A 23,391-nucleotide genomic window follows, 5' to 3' on the forward strand; every position below is an offset into this window, starting at 1 on the left:
TGATCCGGCAGGACCAGGACAAGCTTCGATCAAGGGTGTCTGAGGTAAAGGAGTGAGTGGGGCTGACAGAGGATACGGTCACAGACCATGCTGCATCCATTCGCACGTTGCAGACTAAAGTCCAGGCTCTGGAATATAAAGTGGATGACGCAGAGAACTGGAACCAAAGGAACAACCTTCGGATAGTGGGCATGCCGGAAGGAGCTGAGGGGAAAAACCCTACGGTATTCGTGGAAGAGTTGCTGAAATCATTGCTCCCGGTTGCTCAATTTTCTCCCTTCTATACTGTGGAGCGCGCACACCGGATCCCTCCTGTCCCTGGTCCACCTGGCTCCAATCCCTGTACCCTGATCTTCCATATGCTTAATTTTAGAGACCGGGATGCAGTCCTGAGAGAAGCGCGCAAGGTTGGGGAAGTAAAGTTTCAAAATGCAAATATTCGGTTGAAACACAGAAATTACGCAGGTCTTTTGATCAGGTCAAAGCATCACTGCGGTTACGGAACATCAAATATAGCATACTTTTTCCGGCCAGATTGAGGGTGCAGGATGGCGAGACAGTGAAATTCTTTACATCTCCCCGTGATGCTACCACCTGACTTGAAGCTTTACCACATCAACGCTAAATGAGATGAAATTTCCTTTCTCTCCAGGCTGCTTTGGAAACCTTACTACCGATTACAGGTTTTTGTTTTGTTAAGCTGACACCTACTACTATCTGTGACATGATGAAGACCCTGACGCATGCCTTTGCCAACATGAAACTCTGCTGCTCTGGACGACTCGGCTGAGAAATTTCTACTATGCTTCTGGGACAATTGAAGCTTAACCCACTGGTAAGATCGTTAGTGATGTTTGCATGGTCTTGGATGTACTGTTGGACATCGGCTAAGATTGCACGGACCTGCATCTCCCGTTACTGTTCGTTTTTTTACTTTTATTTTTTCAACAATGTGGGACTTCTCATATTTGAAGAAGCACTTCTGCAGTCTCGACTTGACCCAGATGCAAAGAGTTCTGTTAGCCACATGGGCTAACGACGCCTGCTAGACAAGTGTGCAACACTCCGCCATAGTGGTAATGAATACTGTGAACTACTGAACTTGTGTTATTAACAGCTGTCATTGATTTACAATTACCAGGGGCATGTGCAGGGAAACAATTTTTTTACAGGTGACTGCCTAGTTTTTGTTTTATCTTGCACAGCCCTCTACGATGTTTTTTGAGCAAGGAGGGAATGAGATGAGTGTCTCAGATTTGTAACTAAGATTTGTGCCCCTGTAATAGCACAGGAGAAATGTTTTCTATAAATAATACCTTCCAGCATCTCTGTTGTCTGGTTAGACAACACCATCTAACATAAGTTCACGCCCCTACTATGGTTGTAATAGTTGGGATTTATGGGTACTTACACATCACCAGTTTAAAGGGGGGTGTGGGGGAGGGGGGGGAGTTTTCTGCCGTTGCAGACATTGGGGAAATATATGTGTTTTGCTTAAAATTGGAGTTGCTTTTAATACAATGGGGCTCTTTTGTCCTTCATTACTGTACTTTCTACTTACAGATACGCAGTTAGATCTGCTTTTTCACACAGTACATAATCTTCAGATGGTGAATAGAATAGAGGTATTGTCCTTGCAGCAACACGGGGGGATGGGTGGGACTTGCGGATCCGACGCACTTTGCCTTTACAACCTGTCTTATGGGTGACACCTCTATTATTTCATGGAATGTCAGGGGATTAAATTCAGCCGTTAAGAGGTCTCTTGTTTTTAAATATCTACAAAAATATACACCACACATATGCATTTTACAAGAGACGCATCTGATCGGCTCCAAAATTCTTGGGCTTAAAAAGGCTTGGGTGGGGGCACATTACCATTCTACCTATTCCAACTATGCCAGGGGGGTGAGCGTTTTGATCCGAAGGTCCCTCCCATTTCAGATTCAGGATGTAAAAACAGACATTGGGGGAAGCTATGTGATCATCCATATGACTGTACACACTAGACGGCTGGTGCTGGTGGGTCTTTATCTTCCACCTCCTGCGAGGGCTCAACTTCTTTATGATATTATGCAAATTGTCATGGGGTACCACACTCAAGAAGTTTTTATTTTTGGAGATTTTAATCTGGTGCCCTCTCAGGAGGTGGATAGGCTTAATCCGGGGGCCCGCATCTCGTCGGAGTTGCAGAACTGGGCGAGCACTTTTGCACTGACAGATGCATGGTGACATTTCCATCCTAAAGATAGAGAATATACTTGTCATTCGGCCTCCTACAGAGCTCTATCCCGTATAGATTTGGCCTATGTGTCCAGAGGTGCACTTTGTTGGACGAGGGAGGTTAAACACCTCCCAAGGGGAATATCAGACCATGCTCCCCTTAGCCTTGTCATCTCATTGGACAGACCCTCTGGTCCTAGGCTGTGGCGACTTTCCAGGTATTGGGCACTGGATGACAGGATTCAGGAGGCAATGTCGGAAGCTATATGTAATTTTTGGCTGAGAAATAGAGAGACCGCGGATCCACTGATCCTCTGGGATACATTTAAGGCCTGGGTTAGGGGTGTGTCACGGAATGTCCCACACTCCGCTTGAGTGCTTCCGTCAGTATACCGCTTCCTAAGTTCTGGAACACGAGTCCAATGGATCTGGCTATAGGAACCCCCAAGAACTAGACAACACCAGTCTTGGAGTACATCAGAACTACTCTTTATTTGAGATCTCCCACACATTTATACACCAGGATGACTCAAAGCTAACCTAATTAACATGAGCTCCAATAGGAGTCGTCCCGTCTCCTACATTGTATAGAGGACAATGTGATCAGCTCATTCAATTTACACACATTACCATAAACATCAACACAGGGTTAATTAGAACAAACAACAATGAGTTGAATACCCTTAGAACCTAGACTAAACTTATTTACATTAAACACATTATAGCTGACATCAGACAGGTGAGTGGAGTTGATGACATTAGCATCTCCTCACAGTATGTGTCCCAACAGTATAATTCAGTCTTATCATTCTAATATGGCATATAACGGGTTCCAGAGTCTGTTTTGGGGGGACATGGAGCTGAATCCAAAGTAACACCAACCCCAGGGTCCCCAGGCATACAGCTCACAGAGAGCACCATTCCCCCAAATGCTAGGGCCCATAATCGGTGGGCAAGAGGCTTGCGTTCAGTCCCCTCCAATAGCCTCTGTCCTGGGTGAGTTTGTCACATTTCTCCCCTTTCGGCAGGAGACTAACAAAGGAGGAGACCCCAGACGGGTTGACTCCGAAGTTAGTAAGTAGCTCCAGTTCTCTAATGCCTGTACCCACACAGTACCCCAAATAAATTGTTCCAAACAAAGCATTACTCACCCAGCCAACCTCTGCCTCTCTCAGAGAACATATCTGCCGCTGGGGAGAGGCCTGGACTGACATTTCTCCCTGGAGTCCTTTCTGCCGCTGGAGAGAAGACAGGGTGTCTGGGCTCACTCTGTCATGCTGTTGGGGATCTGGGCCCACTGCCCAGCATCCCTGGGGTATACAGGTGGAGACTGAAGTCCCATCCACCTTCACAGGAAATCCATCCTCTGTTAGTTGAGGGCAGAGTCCAGCAGTCCTCGGCCCTGTTGCCAGCCCTTCTGCTGGAAACCCCACACCATCTGTTCCAGCTAACTGTTGGGGAGGGAGGCCGACTGCCCCGCCTCCCTGGAACTCTGTAGTTGTTGCCGGTGCTGGGCAGAGGTTGGTAGCACTCTGCCCTGTTGCCAGCACTTCTGCTGGGGACTCCGCATCCTCCGCTCCGGCTAACCGTTGGGGCAGGAGGCTGTCTTCCTCCACTCCCAAACTGTGTAGCTGCCATTGGGGAGGTGAGCTGGCTGCTTCCTTTTCCATTCCCTCATCTGGCTGCTGGGACCACATGTCGATGGTACTGTCTCCCAGGTGAACTGATCTTTGCTGGGGAGGGAAGGCCGCTTCCTCCACCCTGGCCAACTGTTGGGGAGGGACAACACACACCTCCTCTCCCTTCTCCCCCTGTATCTGCTGCTGGGAAGTGATTGCCACCTTCTCACCCTGAGCCTCCGAAACTGCCACAGGTGTGGGGCAGAGGTCTTGGACCCTCTGTCCGGTTGCCAGCACTTCTGCTGGGGGTTTGCTAGGTGGTTCCTCCTCTACAGAAATGTCTATTAAATCCCCAGTCTCTGGAATTGGTAAAAGTGTGGGACAAAGGTCTTGGACCCTCTGTTCAGTTACCAGATCTTCAGCTGGAGAAGTTTGTTTTAACTCCATAGATGCTGCTGGCAGAAAATCACATGTCCCTGTCAGTGTTGTGGGAGAAAGGCCGACTACCTCTTCTCTCAAGAAGGCCGAAGCCACTGTTGGTGCTGGGCAGAACACAGTGAACTTTGGCCCTGATAGCAGCTCTTCTGCTGGAGGCTCATCAGGTTGTTTTTCCTCAGCAGAAAAGTCTATCAAATCCCATGTCTCTGCAACTGATGTCTGGGGATAGAGGTTCACCATCTCCTGTCCATGGAACCCAGAAGATGCTATCATTTCTGGGCAGAGGTTAGCAGAGCTCTGCCCTGTTGTCAGCACTTCAGTTTTGGGGACGGCAATCTCCGGATTTTCCACTGCCGATTCTCTGGCATGCTGCTGAACTTGTTCTAGCAGTTTCCTGTATGCCCTTTCCAGATGCTGTTCCTTCCTTAACAAATGGTCCAGATCAACTTTGAGCTTTGAGACCCATGCAAGACCGAGCATAGACTCTCTATATTCTCTCAGGTCCTCAAGGTCAGGTTCCCCTTCATCGCCAAACATAAAAAGATCTGTAAGGTTCTCCCACAGCAATCCAGGGCCACCAAAGTCATATCCCTCCGGAGAGCATTCTATTGTCTCCCCTAAATATCCCTCCTCTGCGTGCCATTGCAGAGCCCGATAACGATTGTCCAGCTCTATCTCCTGCTGGACGAACCTGTCCAACTCAGTCACCCATTGCTCCTGGGGCTGCTCTCCCAGGAATGCCATCCGCAATGCCCGTTGGTCACTGGCCCGTTGCTCTTGGGTTGGAAAGCACTTGCCCTGTTTTATACCAGCGAGACGGAGGGCTGCAATCCAGAGCTCCACCCGAATTTGCTGCCTAAGCTTCAGGTATTCATCCTCAGACACAGTCCTGGTGTATGTTGAAAGGATGATTCGCAGCAGCCCCGGGAATTCTGATGCCAGGTCCATATCTCCGCTGGGGTGACTGAAGTCTGCTATCCTGATCTTGGATCCAGGTGGAGGTTTAAATTTCCCAGACTGCAGGAAGCTTTCCCGCTGCTTGCCACCAATGTCACGGAATGTCCCACACTCCGCTTGAGTGCTTCCTTCAGTATACCGCTTCCTAAGTTCTGGAACACGAGTCCAATGGATCTGGCTATAGGAACCCCCAAGAACTAGACAACACCAGTCTTGGAGTACATCAGAACTACTCTTTATTTGAGATCTCCCACATATTTATACACCAGGATGACTCAAAGCTAACCTAATTAACATGAGCTCCAATAGGAGTCGTCCCGTCTCCTACATTGTATAGAGGACAATGTGATCAGCTCATTCAATTTACACACATTACCATAAACATCAACACAGGGTTAATTAGAACAAACAACAATGAGTTGAACACCCTTAGAACCTAGACTAAACTTATTTACATTAAACACATTATAGCTGACATCAGACAGGTGAGTGGAGTTGATGACATTAGCATCTCCTCACAGTATGTGTCCCAACAGTATAATTCAGTCTTATCATTCTAATATGGCATATAACGGGTTCCAGAGTCTGTGTGTTTTGGGGGGACATGGAGCTGAATCCAAAGTAACACCAACCCCAGGGTCCCCAGGCATACAGCTCACAAAGAGCACCATTCCCCCAAATGCTAGGGCCCATAATCGGTGGGCAAGAGGCTTGCGTTCAGTCCCCTCCAATAGCCTCTGTCCTGGGTGAGTTTGTCACAGGGTGAATATATATCCCGCATATCTTCATTGCAGAGGGAGGCTGCTCGGTCCCTGGAGCTGTTGGAGGGGAAGGCGGGGGAGAGTGAGGCAGTGTATGTAAGATCCCCAACGGAACCTAATTATCAAACATGGCAGAGGGCTCTGAGGGAACTCTCCTTATTTAATGTAGAACAAACTAGAAGTCTATGATGCACTCAGCGCAAAGGATATTTGAATATGGCAATAAAAATGGGAGATTGTTGGCCTGGCTAGCACGTGGCCAATTAGGAACCACACACATTGCGGGTGTTCGTAGTGCTCGGAGGGAGTTGTTGACCTCACCAGAAGACATCAATGCTAGATTCTCCTCTTTTTTCCATGATCTATATGCCTCCAGAACCAGTGGCGGCCCTTTGGCATTGCAGGAATATTTGCGTAGTATCCCATTCCCCATATTATCTGATGAGCATAGGGCAATGTTGGATAAGGATATCTCCCTAGAGGAGGTCCAGACTGCTATTGGGGATCTACAGATAGGAAAGACCCCAGGGGTGGATGGACTCCCTACGGAGTTTTATTCTCAGAATATGGAGCTCCTCTCACCTAAACTCACGTCCCTTTTCTCTGGACTCGCCGGTGGAAATGCTCTGCCGGAGTCTATGGAGGAGGCGATCATTGTATTGATTCCGAAGCCGGGTAAGGACCCTCAGGATTGCACGTCGTACAGGCCCATTTCACTACTTAATGTGGATACTAAATTGTTGGCCAAGATCCTTGCCACCCGTCTGTCGTCAATTATATCGACATTGATTCATGTTGATCAGACTGGCTTTATGCCGGGCAAGGGGACAGATATTAATATCAGACGCCTTTTCCTCAACCTGTCCATTACCCATGATAACTGTGGGCAAAGGGTGATCACCTCCTTGGATGCTGAAAAGGCGTTTGACTCTGTGGAGTGGGAATATCTCTGGGGAGTGTTACAACGATTTGGTTTCGGTCCTGGTTTTCTCCAATGGCTACAGTTGTTATACCGTGCACCGAGGGCTAGGGTACGCACCAATGATAGGATCTCTGATCCCTTCCCACTCCACAGAGGCACTCGCCAGGGGTGTCCACTGTCGCTTAGTTTGTTCGCCCTTGCTTTGGAGCCTCTGGCGATTCTAGTTAGAGAATCTTCGGAGGTCAGGGGGCTGCAGATTGGTAGACTTGAAGAGAAAATATCCTTATACGCGGACGACGCGTTGCTCTATTTGAATGATGCGGGGCCGTCTCTATTGGCTGCCCTGGATCTTTTTAATAGATTTGGTAATGTATCGGGGATCCGAATAAATTGGTCCAAATCGGTCCTCTTTCCTTTGGATGGCGGGGCTCCTAGTGAGGCAGGCAATACACCCCTAAAGTGGGTATCGGAATTCAAGTATCTGGGGGTCCGGGTGTCCAGGGATGTTACACAGTATCATGACCTAAATATGCTTCCTCTGCTCCGTCTCCTTAAGGAAAGGTGCCATGCATGGTCCGGACTTCCTCTTAACTTATTGGGACGCATAAACATTTTAAAAATGATGCTTCTACCCAAGTTTACTTACCTTTTCAGAAATAGTCCGATCTGGCTCCCGGCGTCCTTTTTTAGGGAAATAGACAAATATATTATTTCTTTTATCTGGAATGGCTCTATTCCACGACTAGCCAAATCCACATTGCAACTACCTACACAGTGGGGGGGCTCGCTCTCCCCAACTTCAGAATCTATTACTGGGCGGCGATGTTGGTGACGACGTATTGGTGGTTCGAGGGGAAACGTTCTAATGTTGAGGTATGTGTGGTGGCGGCGCGGCTAGGATCTATACAAGATTTGCAAAATCTGGTTTACAGAGGGGTGAAAGCATATGTGGAACTACCTGCTCCAACTAGAGCAATGCTTCATGTATGGAGGATGGCTGGAAGGAGTTTTTCCCTTGCAGGGCGTTGGGCACCTGTCCAGCTTCTTTGGGGAAATCCTCAGCTGCCCCATTTCCGAACAATCCCTGATCCTCAGCTGTGGGCGGGTTTTGGAATTAAAACTCTCAGAGTTATTATGCCTGTTCCGATCATTATAAGGTATATATTTACTGATCATACTGTTGCTTTAATTTGGCATCCATTATTAACAGGAAGTTTAGTATATTACACCCACTTCCTGTCCAGCAGATAATCTTTCTACAGTGAAGGAAGCATGTTAAAGACCTCCACTATTTCTTAATACTGGCCTTGGAAGCATAAGTCTGTAAGTAGGCTGTCATTAGTTTTCAATTAATTAGTATATGTTCTACTAATTCAACTACATTTCATCTGTTTGTTTGGTAGGATGTTTCTGTCAGGGAGTTCATTCAGCTAGGCCTCATTTGTGCTAGCTAATGCCTTAACAGTATTGTAGCATGCCTGTTACTATTTGCATTTGTGATGTAATGTTAAATGCTAATGCATATTTTTATAATTTGTGTTTTGCAGTTTTACAAAAAACTTATTCTCAGTAAAGATTACAACTATTAGCCCTTCCTCCTGAGTCTTTATTGGGAAGCTGTTAGCTGTCTGCCAAGCCTTGTACTTTGAACACATTGTGAGGGCAGAACAGTAAAAAGACTTTTAACACAGACAAGGATACTACACCAGTCATTCCTCGGCATACACAAGCAGAGGAAAGCATACACAATATGCCAACCAACAGGTCATGCTGCACAAGCTCCAGAGTCTCTAGTCAGTCGGATCAGACATCAGCTAGTGCTGAATCTGCCAGGTCCAAGCGCACTAGCTCTAAGCATTCAAGCTGCTCTAACCTGTCATCCACCAGTGCTGCAGCTGCAAGGGCCCATGCAAAAGCAGAAGCCGTGCGTGCACTGGCTTCCTATGCAATACGTGAAGCTGAAATGATAAGAGAACAGGGCTGCATAGATGAAGAACATCATATGATTAAAGCTAAAAGTAAAGCTGAAGCACTTAGAAGAAAAGCAGAGGTGAAAGCATCTTTACATATTATCAAGCAAGAAAAAATAGCTTCAGCAGCCTTAGCTGAAGCCGAGGTGCTCATGAGAGCTGCCGAAGAACAGTACAGAGAGCCCTCTGTGATACCCAGATGACACCACTCAGTGCAATCCAACGCACTTGTGAGTATGTACAATTGCACGCGAACATGGACACTGATCAACAGTCTAATGATGCATTAGAATCATCCAGGGTCCCGCTAGCAGCAGGCAACTTTGATATTGCTCGATGCTACAAGACTGAACCAGAACTTTACTATAACAAGCCAAGTAGTTACATACTCAGAGACCAATCTGTTGGTCCTTCAGGAAATCAAACGAATGGTGACATAATCCCTCCACGGGAAAATAAAAATCCGGCCTATAGCAGAAAGACTTGCAGTAAACGAGAACAACCACACGACTATAGTGGGTTTAACCAAACACCCCAACCGTCTTACCAGCCACAGATATGCCCTGTGTTTGTTCCCAGAAAATGCCCACCTGAGGCAGCAGGAGTCACAGATGTGACAAAATACTTGATACGCCGTGAAATGGTGAGCTCTGGTCTCCTGAAGTTTGATGATCGTCCATAAAACTATTGGGCCTGGAAGTCATCTTTTCTAAGCAGCACCCAAGAATTAAATATGAAAGACAGGGAAAAGCTTGATCTACTCTCCAAATGGCTCGGACCAGAGTCCACTGAGCATGCCAAAAGAATCAGGTCAGTACATGTTCATGATGCGACAGCAGGGCTTACAATGTTATGGCAGAGATTGGAAGACTGCTATGGGTCACCTGAAGTAATTGAAGATGCACTTCTGAAGAAAATTGAAAATTATCCAAAAATAACAAACAAAGACAATCAGAAGCTGAGAGAGCTTGGGGACATACTTTTAGAGCTGGAGGCGGCAAAGGCTGGTGGATACCTGCCAGGCCTCTCATATTTGGATACAGCACGTGGAGTGAAACCAGTAATCGAGAAGCTTCCTTACAGCTTACAAGAAAGATGGATCACCAAGCATCAAAATACAAGGAAGATCATCAGGTAGCATTTCCACCTTTCTCCTTCTTCCCCAAATTCATTGTGAATCAAGCTAAAATACGCAATGACCCAAGCTTCGCCTTTTTGAACATGGGAGGCTCCAGTTCTGTAAAGACAGAGAAACAACCTTCAGTGCACAATAAAGAACGCAGAGCAACAGTGTCTGTACGGAAGACAGAAGTACCGACTGAGTTTGAGGCCAACCAGGATAAAAGCTCAGGAATGCAAATTGAGGACCCAGATAAGCAGTGTCCACTACTACATAACAAGCCTCATCCACTGAGAAAATGTCGCAGTTTCAGATGCAAGACAATAGAGGAGCGCAAATCTTATCTTAAGGACAAGCGCATTTGTTTCAGATGCTGTGGTTCAACTCAACATGTTGCTAAAGACTGTGTGAAGACAATTCGATGCAAAGAATGCAATAATGACAACCATCTCTCTGCTTTACACCCAGGACCAGCACCATGGAAAACAGAGAATCCGGTAACCCAAGAAGATCATGGTGGGGAGCAAAATGAGAGTGCATTACCAGCAATAACCTCAAAGTGCACTGAGATCTGCACAAACACATTTAGCTCTAGATCATGCTCCAAGATATGTTTAGTCAAGGTGTATCCTGCAGGCCTCAGAGAGAAGGCAATCAGAATGTATGCAGTCTTGGATGAACAAAGTAACAGATCTTTGGCAAGAACAGAGTTCTTTGACCTCTTCGGGGACAGAGGAAGTCCAACTCCATATACTTTGAAGACATGTTCAGGAGTTGTGGAGACATCAGGGAGAAGAGCAAACAACTACATCATCGAGTCATTAGATGGGAAAACGCAGCTGACTCTGCCCACTCTCATAGAATGTGATATGATACCAGATGATAGATCAGAGATACCCACACCTGAAATTGCATGTTACTACCCTCATCTGCTGCAAATATCAGACAAGATTCCAGTACTGGACCCAGGTGTAGCAATTATCCTTCTACTTGGAAGAGACATACTGAGAGTGCACAAGGTCAGAGAGCAATACAATGGGCCACACAATGCACCGTTTGCACAGCGTCTTGACCTTGGATGGGTCATCAATGGTGATGTATGTCTGAATGGAGCTCACAAGCCGGCAAAAGTGAATGTCTACAAAACAAACATGTTGCAAAATGGCCGCACATCATGTCTTAGTCTTAAAGAGAGACTAGTCAACCCAATACAACAGCAGAAAGTTCAGAGTTACATGGAGGCCATAACCTCATCTAAAGATACAGATGAGCTAGGATGCAAAGTGTTTGAAAGAATGCGAGATGACAAACCAGCACCATCTGTTGAAGATAGCCTCTTCCTTGAGATCATGGACAGAGAAGTCTTTATAGATGAGTCAAACAGCCGGGTAGCTCCACTACCTTTCCGTTCACCCCGACGTCACCTTCCTAACAACAAAGGACAAGCAGTGAAGCGTCTCACCTCATTGCAACGCACTCTAGACAGAAAGACAGATATGAAGGAACACTTCCATGATTTCATGCAAAAGATCTTCGACAGTGGTCAAGCTGAAATAGCACCACCATTGGAAGAAAAACAAGAATGTTGGTACTTACCAATATTTGGAGTGTATCATCCTCAGAAACCAGGACAGATACGAGTAGTATTTGACTCCAGTGCAAAGTATGAAGGCCTTTCCCTAAACGATGTCCTCCTCAGTGGACCTGACCTGAATAATACACTCCTTGGAGTCCTCATCAGGTTCCGAAAAGAACGCGTTGCAGTAACAGCAGATGTACAACAAATGTTCTACTGTTTCCTTGTCCGCAAAGATCACAGAGACTGCCTGAGGTTCCTGTGGTATGAAAACAATGACTTTAACAAAGATGTTACAGAATACAGGATGAAAGTACATGTGTTTGGGAACAGCCCCTCCCCAGCTGTAGCTATCTACAACCTGAGACGAGCAGCACAGGAAGGTGAAGAAGAGATGCTAAACAGTTTGTCGAAGAGGCTATCGACATCCTGAAAAGAACAAGAGAGATGTTAGCAGAATCTAACGTAAGGTTACACAAAATAGCGTCCAATAGCAGCAAAGTCACGGAAGCGTTTCCCTCAGAGGACCGTGCAAAAGACCTCAAGGACCTGGATCTAGGAACAGATTCACTGCCCCTTCAAAGAAGTTTAGGGCTCAGTTGGGATCTCAAAACCGATAGCTTTACGTTTAGAGTATCCAGAGAAGAGAAGCCATTCATGACAAGAGTTGTCTTGTCCACGGTCAACAGCCTTTACAACCCCCTAGGATTTGTAGCCCCCATAACCATGCAAGGCAAGGCTCTTATGAGAGAAATTACTACTGAACATGAACAAAGTGAATGGAATACGCCTCTACCTAAGGAGAAAGAAATGCAGTGGAAGTTGTGGAAGGACTCATTAATAGAGCTTGAACAACTTATCATCCAAAGGTCAAATGTCCCTGTTTCTTTGTCTGCCACGAAGCAAAGAGAATTGTGTATATTCTCAGATGCATCCACTATGGCTATAGCAGCTGTAGCCTACCTTAGAGTAACGGACTTTGAAGGACAAAGTTATGCTGGGTTTATCATGGGAAAGTCCAAACTAGCTCCACGTCCTGCTCACACTGTTCCACGTTTGGAGCTTTGTGCTGCTGTCTTAGCAGTGGAGATGGCAGACTTGATCGTTGCAGAACTTGACATTGAAATTCATGCAGTGAAGTTTTACACAGACAGCAAGATTGTGTTAGGATATATTCACAATACTTCGAGAAGATTCAACATGTACGTGTCAAACAGTGATACGCATCAGAAAGTCCACGCGGCCAGAACAGTGGCACTACATCAGTACGGATAAAAATCCAGCCGATCATGGGACTAGACCGGTTCTAGCGGCTGCCCTTAAGCACACTAACTGGTTTTCAGGACCATCTTTTTTGACTAGATCAGAAATCGAAGAGACCACTCAGTTTGAGACATTTGAACTTGTAGAACCAGATAACGACAAAGAAGTACGTGCACAAGTAACAGCGTTTAGTACCATAACTACTAGAAGTAACTTTGGCGCACACAGGTTTGAAAGATTCTCCAGCTGGAAGTCACTCATTCGAGCTATAAGAAAGCTTATTCACCTAGCCAAATCCTTCTGTAGAGCTACAAACACTGACAAGTGTAATCATCTTATGCAAGCAAAAATCATCATCCTTAGATGTGTTCAGCAAGAAGTTTTCAAAGAAGACATCAAGTGCCTTCTTAAAGGAGAAGGGATCTCCAAACACAGTCACGCAGAAAATGGCAAGTTGACAAGCCTAACCTACAAAGTCGGAAATGTTGTCCTACTAAAAGACGCTCAGGTCCACCGAAACGAATGGCCAGTTGGATTCATTGTCGAGACTGTACCTAGTAATGATAGTAAGGTTAGAAAGGTCAAAGTTAAAGTCATGAGACAGGGCACCCCTAAGGTGTACTTTAGACCTATCTCTGAAGTTGTTTTACTTCTTAAACATGAAACATAGTGGTATAATGTTCATTATGCCAGGTGGGGAGTGTTCTGATCATTATAAGGTATATATTTACTGATCGTACTGTTGCTTTAATTTGGCATCCATTATTAACAGGAAGTGTAGTATATTACACCCACTTCCTGTCCAGCAGATAATCTTTCTACAGTGAAGGAAGCATGTTAAAGACCTCCTCTATTTCTTAATACTGGCCTTGGAAGCATAAGTCTGTAAGTAGGCTGTCATTAGTTTTCAATTAATTAGTATATGTTCTACTAATTCAACTACATTTCATCTGTTTGTTTGGTAGGATGTTTCTGTCAAGGAGTTCATTCAGCTAGGCCTCATTTGTGCTAGCTAGTGCCTTAACAGTATTGTAGCATGCCTGTTACTATTTGCATTTGTGATGTAATGTTAAATGCTAAGGCATATTTTTATAATTTGTGTTTTACAGTTTTACAAAAAACTTATTCTCAGTAAAGATTACAACTATTAGCCCTTCCTCCTGAGTCTTTATTGGGAAGCTGTTAGCTGTCTGCCAAGCCTTGTACTTTGAACACATTGTGAGGGCAGAACAATGCCCAATGGGGTACTGTTGTCCTTTGCTCTTATGTCTAGGACATATGGGCTCCCGGGATGGATGTTTTTCCGCTATGCTCAGCTGCGCCACGCGGCTAGGGCACAATTCCCTGTCCCGCCTCTCCTCCAATTAGATCCTTTGGAGGACTTGTTATCCAGTAGCGATCTGGAGAAGCCTCTCTCAGCCCTATACAATACGCTGCTGCCTAAGGAAACTCCCAAGATGGACAGGCTGTGGAATGCCTGGAAGTCAGATATCCCCACTTTGGATAGAGAGGACTGGGAGGCCTGTCTGGAGCATGGTACCAAACTGGTGATCTCGGCCGGAGATAAACTGACACAAACAAAATTTTTACACAGGGTCTATTTTACTCCGGCGAGACTATCTAAGATATACCCTGATAGGGATCCACATTGTCCTAGATGCCGAACTCAGATTGGTACATATCTTCATATGTTTTGGGACTGTCCTGCATTGTCAAAGTTCTGGCTGGGGGTGTATGATCACTTAAATATTAGGATGGAATTGTCTGTTCCCAAAACACCTGAGCTGGCCCTATTGGGAATACACGAGGATGAACACAGATCTCATCATAGTAAAATCTTAATCTCGCTCCTTTTTTATTATGCCAAAAAGGAGATCCTTAGTAGATGGACTTCCGCTAGCCCTCCGGCCCTCTCCTCTTGGGAAAATAGAATTAATACTGCCTTGCCCTTCTATAGGCTGACTTATATTAGTCGAGGTTGTCCCTGGAAGTTCGACAAGGTCTGGCTCCCGTGGATCAATTAGTAGAGTAGTCTTGGAACTCCTATAATGGTTGACAGGTCATGAAGTGTTGAGCGGGTGGGGGGTGGACTGATTAGTAGTCTGCTGTCTCGGGTGTGGCATTAACCTTTTCATGTTTCCCCTGATATGATCTCTATCCTCCTCCCCCCGGCTCTTTTACTCTCCTGCTTATTGACTTGCCTGATAGGTTTAATTAGTATGATCTTCACCTAATGTACTAAGTGGAATTTATGTATTCTCAGCGGACACTGTAAGATACTTTTTATGTGAGTAAGAGATTACCTCTAGATATATATAGGATCCGCATGAAAATGTAAGTTTCAACATATTTTTCTGTTTTTTTTTTTGTACTGTAATTTATTCTTTTCAATAAAGCACTCCTGATTGTAAAAAAAAAAAAAAAAAAAAAGAATTATAATGTTTTTCAGTAAATAAACAGGAAATGAAAAAAGGTTTTGTATACAAATATTTTACTTGTATAGAATGAATTAAAGGTTGTGCGTCCAAACTCACGTCTGCAGCAGCGATCCAGTGAAACAGCATCCAGAATCGCAGAGAGCTGCAAAGCAAAGCCGCCCGACGCCAGGGTGATCTGTGGGAATGGGAACAACGGCCATAGGCAAAACCATTGCTGGTGGGTGCAATGAGTGTAGGATGCGAATCTCCATGTGGGAAACCTATATGAAACAAATCATAGTGATATGTGTTGATGTGTAAATATGAGAAAATGTGAAAGGGGTGATGTGGTGACAACGTGGAAATAAGGAGAGTGAGTGGGATAGGAAAGAGTGGAGAACAAAAAAACAAAGAGAAAAATGAGGCCAAGAAAGAACATAAACAATAAAGACTGATGAAAAAGAAAAATTGGGGAAAAAGGAATGATACCTGGTGTGCACAGAGTGGACAATTCCAAGCATGTGTGTGTGAGGCTGAACAGGAAGGAAAGTGGAGTGTGTGAAGGCCAGCCTTGGAGATGCCTATATAGGTGTTCCATCATGGCCCAACCCCCCACATCAAGTCAACAGACAACACTTGAGAGTGGAGCATTTTCACCTAGGCGGCTCAGCCGTCAGGCGATTAGCGCCAATCCATCTTCCCAGTGTGTCCACCGAACAGTGACACACTGCCCGGAAACATAGCGCTACAAGGATGACCTGCGACCGACGGATGTGACGTGATGCGGAGAGGGAAGGACCATGTATCCGCCCCCTCCCCGACACCCAAGGGCAGGGAGAGGGGTAGGAGAGCCACATGAAACACCGCAGCTAACGGAGGCGAACAAATGTAGACAGATCAGCGATGTAAAAAACACTGTCCAGGGATCGCAGATGCAGACCCAGCAGGACACATCAACCAAACAACAGTATAAAGGGTTGATTGTGGGACCACTGATATCAATGGCCCACATAAATATAGGAGGTAATTGTGTGACTGCTGCTGTGTGCTTCCATCCCGGGTTATGTATTCAAAAAAGGAAAACCTTTTGGGACTTAAAATGAGGCTAGCACCAAAGGGATGCTCGCCTCCATCCCGGTCATTGGTTAAAATGAAAAACAGAGAGAAGTGGGACTTTAAGTGAAGCACACAGCAGCACAACGCAGGTCAAGTGACCAACATTCATTTATTTGGTATAATCCATGGTATGTAAAAAACATTTTGGGCATCCAACCTCTAAAATGCTGTGGGCATCAGGCCTCTATATAATAAACCATGGATTGATTATACATAAAATACATATAAATTACACAATAGGTCATGATCCATTGTCACACAAAGAGCACAGATAACAATCAATATGCATGTGTACATTTGTTACTATGATTAGACCCAAAAAGAGCCATGAAAATTAGGACAAATAATTATAATAATAAAAGAGATTTAATGCCATGACAAATACTTATGGAGGTAGGTGGAATCATTGAAATCTTGGTATTCCATGATATGGGAAGATTGGTAATAATCAAAGCATCTTGATGAGACACAATGCACAGGGACAGGGACAACCGCAGACACACACCCACACTCACTCAGGTCGAACTGGATGGACCGGTGTCTACACTCAACCCCACCAACCATGTAACCATGTAATATATCCAAAAATGCCAAAGTTACATAAAATTACATAAAACATGAAATAAAACGTCTTAAACAACACACTCTTGTCCCAAATACAACACAATATTTGACTCTGAGAGTTAGAAAGTCAACAGAACTCCCCCCATGCTATTACCTAGAAGCCTGAGACCCCCCACAGGGTGTAAACAGCTCCTATTGATGTCCCAACAATGCATGGCTGCTTGGATATGCAACAGGCTTTTCAACTTAAAACCAAACCCTTTAAAAATATTTTTACACTTATGGGGACATGTGTCTTGGTCCCATACAAAGGTAAAAATCACAATTCATACATTTCTATTTCTCATATACTTATTACACAACATAGAGTTAGTGCCGGTTCACACAGGGGCGACATGTCAGGTGACCTAGCTGCCTGACAATTCGCCTCCCGTTCTGTACTACGGAACCATTCTAATAGGAGCGACGCAAGTCGCTCCGACTTAGAAAAAGGTTCCTGTAGCATTTCTGGGGTGACTTCAGGTGACTTGCATTGACTTCTATACAGAAGTCGTTTTGCAAGTCGCTGCTGAAGTTGTGTGCAGGTCGCCTCTGTGAGGTGACCTGCAAGTCGTGCCGCTCCTGTGTGAACCAGGACTTTACTTACACATACACACAGCACACAGTCTCCTTACACAAACATTCGAGCTTGTAAATACAAATCACCCACCCACACACACACACAGGCACACAACAGACATACGATCAAACTTCCAGCATTATTTCAAAAGATGAAAAATTAGTTCTTTTCACGAAGCAGAGCCTCCCCAACACATCACACAGCTTAATGAAGTTAAGGATGTTCTGTTCACTCCTATGGTTCTGACTCACCATTCTGTCATTGAAATTAGACTGTACGCAGAGCACACAGCCAAATCTCCTGTCTCTAATAATAATAACATTTTCGTCTAATGATATAAATGCATCTTACCTAAAATCCCACGCATCCAAGTAATCAGACATCAGCACCTTCTTACATTCTCAGCTCAGCATGACTGCCTTTTCTCAGCCAGCCAGCCCTTTTATTTACACATCAACAGGAAGTCCCAAACTTGAGGGTTGTGCCTCCAACAGCCAAACGCCTCCTACAAAGTTTGTGACCTCACAGGAAATGAACAACACAGGATGTGAATGACCATATAAGGATTTAACAACGCAGGATGTAAGCACAGGACATGATACAATATACAATACTATAGTTCCTCGTGGATGGGAGATTATCTGCAGGTGTACTTCATGGCACCCCAAATATGTTGATCAGGCATACAGGGGTGACAAGAGCGCACATCCACTGAAACTGATAATGTGTTTGCAGGGTGAACAAATCCCCCCAGACGATCGTTCTGTGCATTGCACAGGGGCCCTTCGCTGGCGGACATGTCCTCACTCCGCAAACACCTCTCTCCAAACAACAGGAAGTTTTCCACAACCTAACAGGTCTCAACCAGCGTCAGTCTGCCCCAGTCAGCTCTTTAGAGCAGGCTGCGAGAGAACGGACACTGGGAGACTCTTATGACAATACATTAAAATACATCTTCAGAAAATTCTCCACAACAATTCCTTGAACTGACTGTCTGCAGCAGAGATGGCCATTTGGTCTTACTTGATCCCTGTCCCTCCCCACAATCTCAGTTTAATAAATGGCCAAAAAATATTTACAATCAATTGTTGGTCAATGTGCCAAATTTATACAATAATCCACAAGCAACAAAGATTGTGGTGTTCTCCTTGCTGCCCTCACTTTGCGAGGGTACTGTCCGGACGCAGAAAACATACAAAAAATGTTGGTCAACATAATTTTCCTGAAATCTTTCTTAACAAATATAATATGTTGCTGCAGGTGGTTCTATACATCGTACAGATGTGCCACTTTACCGGCAGCTAAAGGGGACCACCAAGGCACAATGTTTAAATTTTTCATTATTATGGTACCACTTTATGTGATGTTGAAATCACTGCTCCTTTAAAAACATTTTTTTTAAGGGCTTTTTAACATTGATTCATGTGCCCAAGGCAGGGCAGTACCCGTACCCGCATATCCATAGACTTTTTATGTCAAATAAACTTGCATGTAAGTCTTCAAAATTCTAGATTTAATTTTCAAAGGTTAACTAAACAAAGTGAAGAGAAGCTGATTGGTTGCCCTGGCCAAGTCTCAAAAATCTGTCTTTACCATCACACATCAAAATAGAAAGTTAAACTGTTTTTTAAATATAAAACCGATAGGATTGCATACAGTAAATGAAACAAACAAGCCACAGGTGCAGTGGCGTAACAATTGCTAGAGCGACCCATGCAGCCGCTATGGGGCCTGGGCACAGGGGGACCTGGCCAGGGCATCCCGCTGATGCCGTGTGGGCCACCTGGGTCGCTATGGAATATCAGGGATATGGCTGTAACTGACAAAGCTCAGCAGCAGCTGTGAAGAGGAACACCCACTGCAGAGCTGTGTCAGTGAGAGCCAGAATCGGAAAATAAAGTTTGATGTTCAATGTGGACGTGCTGCTGTGCAATTGCTGTTTTGATTTTTAAATAGCGAAATTCGTTATATTTGATTCAATCGACCAGTGTTCGTCCATGGAACGAAATAAAATGATTTTTGCTACTCAAAACATTTTGCACAAATGCACATGCAAATTGCACATTGCATATCCTTCTTACGTTGATGATTTCTTGAGGAGTGGACTACAGCAAACTTCGTTTAGTTTGTTAAAGCGCAGATTTCGTCCTGGCCGAAAATATGTCAATAATCGGACCTGTGCAGTGTGCTGAAACCAGAAGTTTGTCCGGGATGACTTAACGGCCGTGATTTATGCAGAGAGAGAGTTATGCCGCGTACACACGAGCAGACTGTCCGGCAGAAAAGGTCAGTTGGAACAATTCCGTCGGATATTCCGATCGTGTGTGGGCTTCATCGCACCTTCATCGGACCTTTTCTGTCAAAAAAATTCAGACGAACCTAGAAATAGAACATGTTTCAAATCTTTCTGATGGACTCAAGTCCGATTGAAAAATCTGTTCGTCTGTATGCTAGTCCGATGGACAAAAAAGGACGCAAGGGCAGCTATTGGCTACTGGCTATAAACTTCCTTATTCTACCTTCCTTATCCTAGTCGTACGTCATTACGTTTGAAACGATCGGACTTTGGTGTGATCATGTGTAGGCAAGTCAGTTTCATTGGAACTCCGTCGAAAAGTCCTTCAGAGTTCTGGCGGACGAGAATTCTGCTCATGTGTATGCGGCATTAGAGCTGAAACTGAGGAACAGCACAATTCTACAAAAAGTCACCTAACATGTCTGAAATTGAAGCGAGTGGAAGTAGAGAGGGTGAGGAGGTGGAGGAGCGGGTCGAAACACTGACAGAAAAACGTAAAAGATCTACCGCCATGTCCTTGGAGGAGATGGTCGAAGTGGTGCGACTGTTCCAAAAAAAGATTATGATTGCAGCAAGCAAACATACAAACATAAAAATTCAAGAAGGGAAGAAATAATAAAGGAAGTAATCCAAAAATTGCCCACAAATTCGGAAAACATAGAAGCAAGGATCAAATCAGAAAAAGATGGTCTGATTTAAGGACCCGGGAGCAGGATCAGCTCCAAAGAATCAGAGAAATTATAAAAAGTAAGTCATTTATTTTTACAAGAAATTTTTGTACATGTGTACCGATGTGTTTATTTATGCCTTGTTTTTATCATTGACATGGCTACCTTTATACATACCTCACTTATTTAATGATACATAAGTGATTAAAACCTTTTATCTATATATGAATCAACCCATGAAATTAAGAACGAATGATATCTGTTCAAAAAGGGTAACAATCTAATTTATTTAAACTTACTATTGTACAGAAAAGAAACTTGTGGTAATATGAGATTAGCAACTATAACATAAATGATACAACCTTAAAAACAACAATGTTACCAATGATAATAAATATTGCCATAATGGTCATACCCATGCTATCAAGAGATTAATAAGGTATTAAGGCCAAATCCTACGATAGAAAAGGTTACAGGAGAGAAAAGAGACATAGAGATACATTGTATGGAGAAGTCTTACGTAATCATCCTGCATCTAGACCATCCGCCGGAGAGAGCTCGCCTCTCCAGGTTTTTGGTTGTATATTGTTAGAACCCACTCCCACTCAATCAGAACTCAGGGTCACCTCATTGGTTCAGAAGTGGCATTGAATCCTGATTGGCTACCCCTGAAGCCTAAAGTTTATTGGTTAAGTTGGCTTAACTTCTGCTTTAAACATTAGACTCTCTGGTGCCTCTGAGTCTGCCTTAAACCAGTTAGCTCTGTTTGAACTCAATATAACCAATTCGGAAATTAGCATGTCAAAAGACCCCCCATCCAGGTGGTGAATTATCACCTGCCTAAAACATTCAACAGCTTTTGAGAACCAGGAAAAATCTAAGCTGGGCTCAACCTGATATCACAAAATATAGTACTTTTATTAGAGAGTTCCCCTGAAGATATAAATATGGATTGCAAAATCTCCACCACAGTCCCCCCTGAAGTTCATTCTTGAACTTATGTCCTCCTTCAATGATCTTGCACCCACCCACAACAGCCCAGAAGCCCCGACCCTTCCCCACCACCACTGCGGCCTCCTCTTCCTTTCTTGAACACGCAGGAACTCCTCAAAGTAGGCTTAAGATAGCAAAGAAATCCTGGTCCTTTGGAGACTTCACATCCAAACCATGAGTGTCTGTATTGCAATGTTTCATCACTCCTCTGCCTTGGAGGAGCGGAACTCCAACATTGATGGCGGGATCCTGGCATATCTAGTCCTGTATCTATGTAAGACCATGTAATGGTTGCATCGATTGGATCGGACCGCGAGACAGCACTTTTCAGCATGGTGAAGGAAAGTCCAGGAAAGTCTTATTCGTGACACATTTATCTCAAGAAATAACTTGGTGGTCGCTGCTTCTTCAGGTGGGGTCGGGCGGGTCTCCAGACAGTCGTGCATGAATACAGAAAGAGAGAGGAGAATGTTAGTGTACAGAGAAATGCTGGACAGGAACAGAGTGTTGGCCATTAAGACTAAATACTCATAAAGGGTGTAATGTGGATGAGTAGAGTGGGTTCCCACAGGGTACAGAGTCTGAGCAACAGCCAGTATCATCCATGGCCCTTGATGGTAGGGATAGACAATACTGTCTGTTATTGCCAGGTCCCTGGGTTCACCACACCTGCTCACGGGGCTCAGGTTAAAGTAGTAGGTAGACTAGGGGAGGTGAAATTACATTAAGACATAAAACTGGATGTCCAGGGATACTTTAGTTAAAATATGGTACTTGTGGGCAGGCAAAGTCTTTTTTTTAAAGAAAAATGATATGACTGATGTCTTAGTTACATTATCTTGAGAAGATAAATGATAGAAACCAAAGGAAAAACTTAGAGAGCATAATATTAAATAAGAAAAAGGAATAGAAGAGAGGTGAGTAATGAAAATGAACAGGAAAAATAGTGGGAATAGTAATGAAAAAAAGAACAAAAAACAGAAAAAACTACAGATTGAACGCTGCTCCAACCAAGACTGTTAAAGAGCCTTGAATCTGTATATAAAAAAATGAATACATTGGTTAAAAAAAACATAATAAAAAAATAAAACAAAAAAAACAAAAAAATGTTTTTCAAAAAAAAACTCCTCTCCCATTAACAGTATTTTTGCAGGTCAGGTACACAGATATTAACATCAAAAGGGAGGGGAAAAAAAATAAAAAATAAAAATAATAAAAAAAATGATTGAAACTTTTGGAATTTAGGTAAACCTGACTGCACTTTATTACTAAAAATTGAAGAGGCTTATCCCTGGAACAAGAAAATATAGCTCTAGGGTCCTCTCTTAAATGCGCAACTTCTTTGTACTGGTCTGGATTGGATATGGCTTCCTCAGAGATTTGTTTCTGAGTTAGTGGCCTTTCTGTTCCTTGAGAGATGATACCTTGTTGAGGTACACATTCTCATAGCTTTGGCATTCATTCTCCTGATAGTAACGCACATTATTACCTGCATCAGGAAAAGCAATAAGGCTGCACAGGTTAGGACAACAACAGGGTGGAGCAAAATGTTTAGGAAAGCTGTAGCGTTCGGACTATACCCAAATAAACTTTCCCACCAGGAAATCTTAGCATCTGCGTCTAAAGCGTGGGATACTTGGATCAGTCTATTTTGATCATGGGTGAGTCGTATGGTGGCTTGTTTTTCAGCATCTCCTAGTACATTTAATATTTCATCCTGTTGTCCGAAATCCATCAGCCAAGCTTTTAACTCAGCCCCAAATCCCAGAGGAAGTTTCTGTAGGTGTAAGGGGATGTCAGGTTTGCTATAAAACCTTTCTTCAAGGGTGATCGGGGTACAACCCGGTGTTCCTGCTATATCCATGCCAC

This window comes from Aquarana catesbeiana, linkage group LG06 (assembly GCF_042186555.1).
Source record: "Aquarana catesbeiana isolate 2022-GZ linkage group LG06, ASM4218655v1, whole genome shotgun sequence".
NCBI classification, from domain to species: Eukaryota; Metazoa; Chordata; class Amphibia; order Anura; family Ranidae; genus Aquarana; species Aquarana catesbeiana.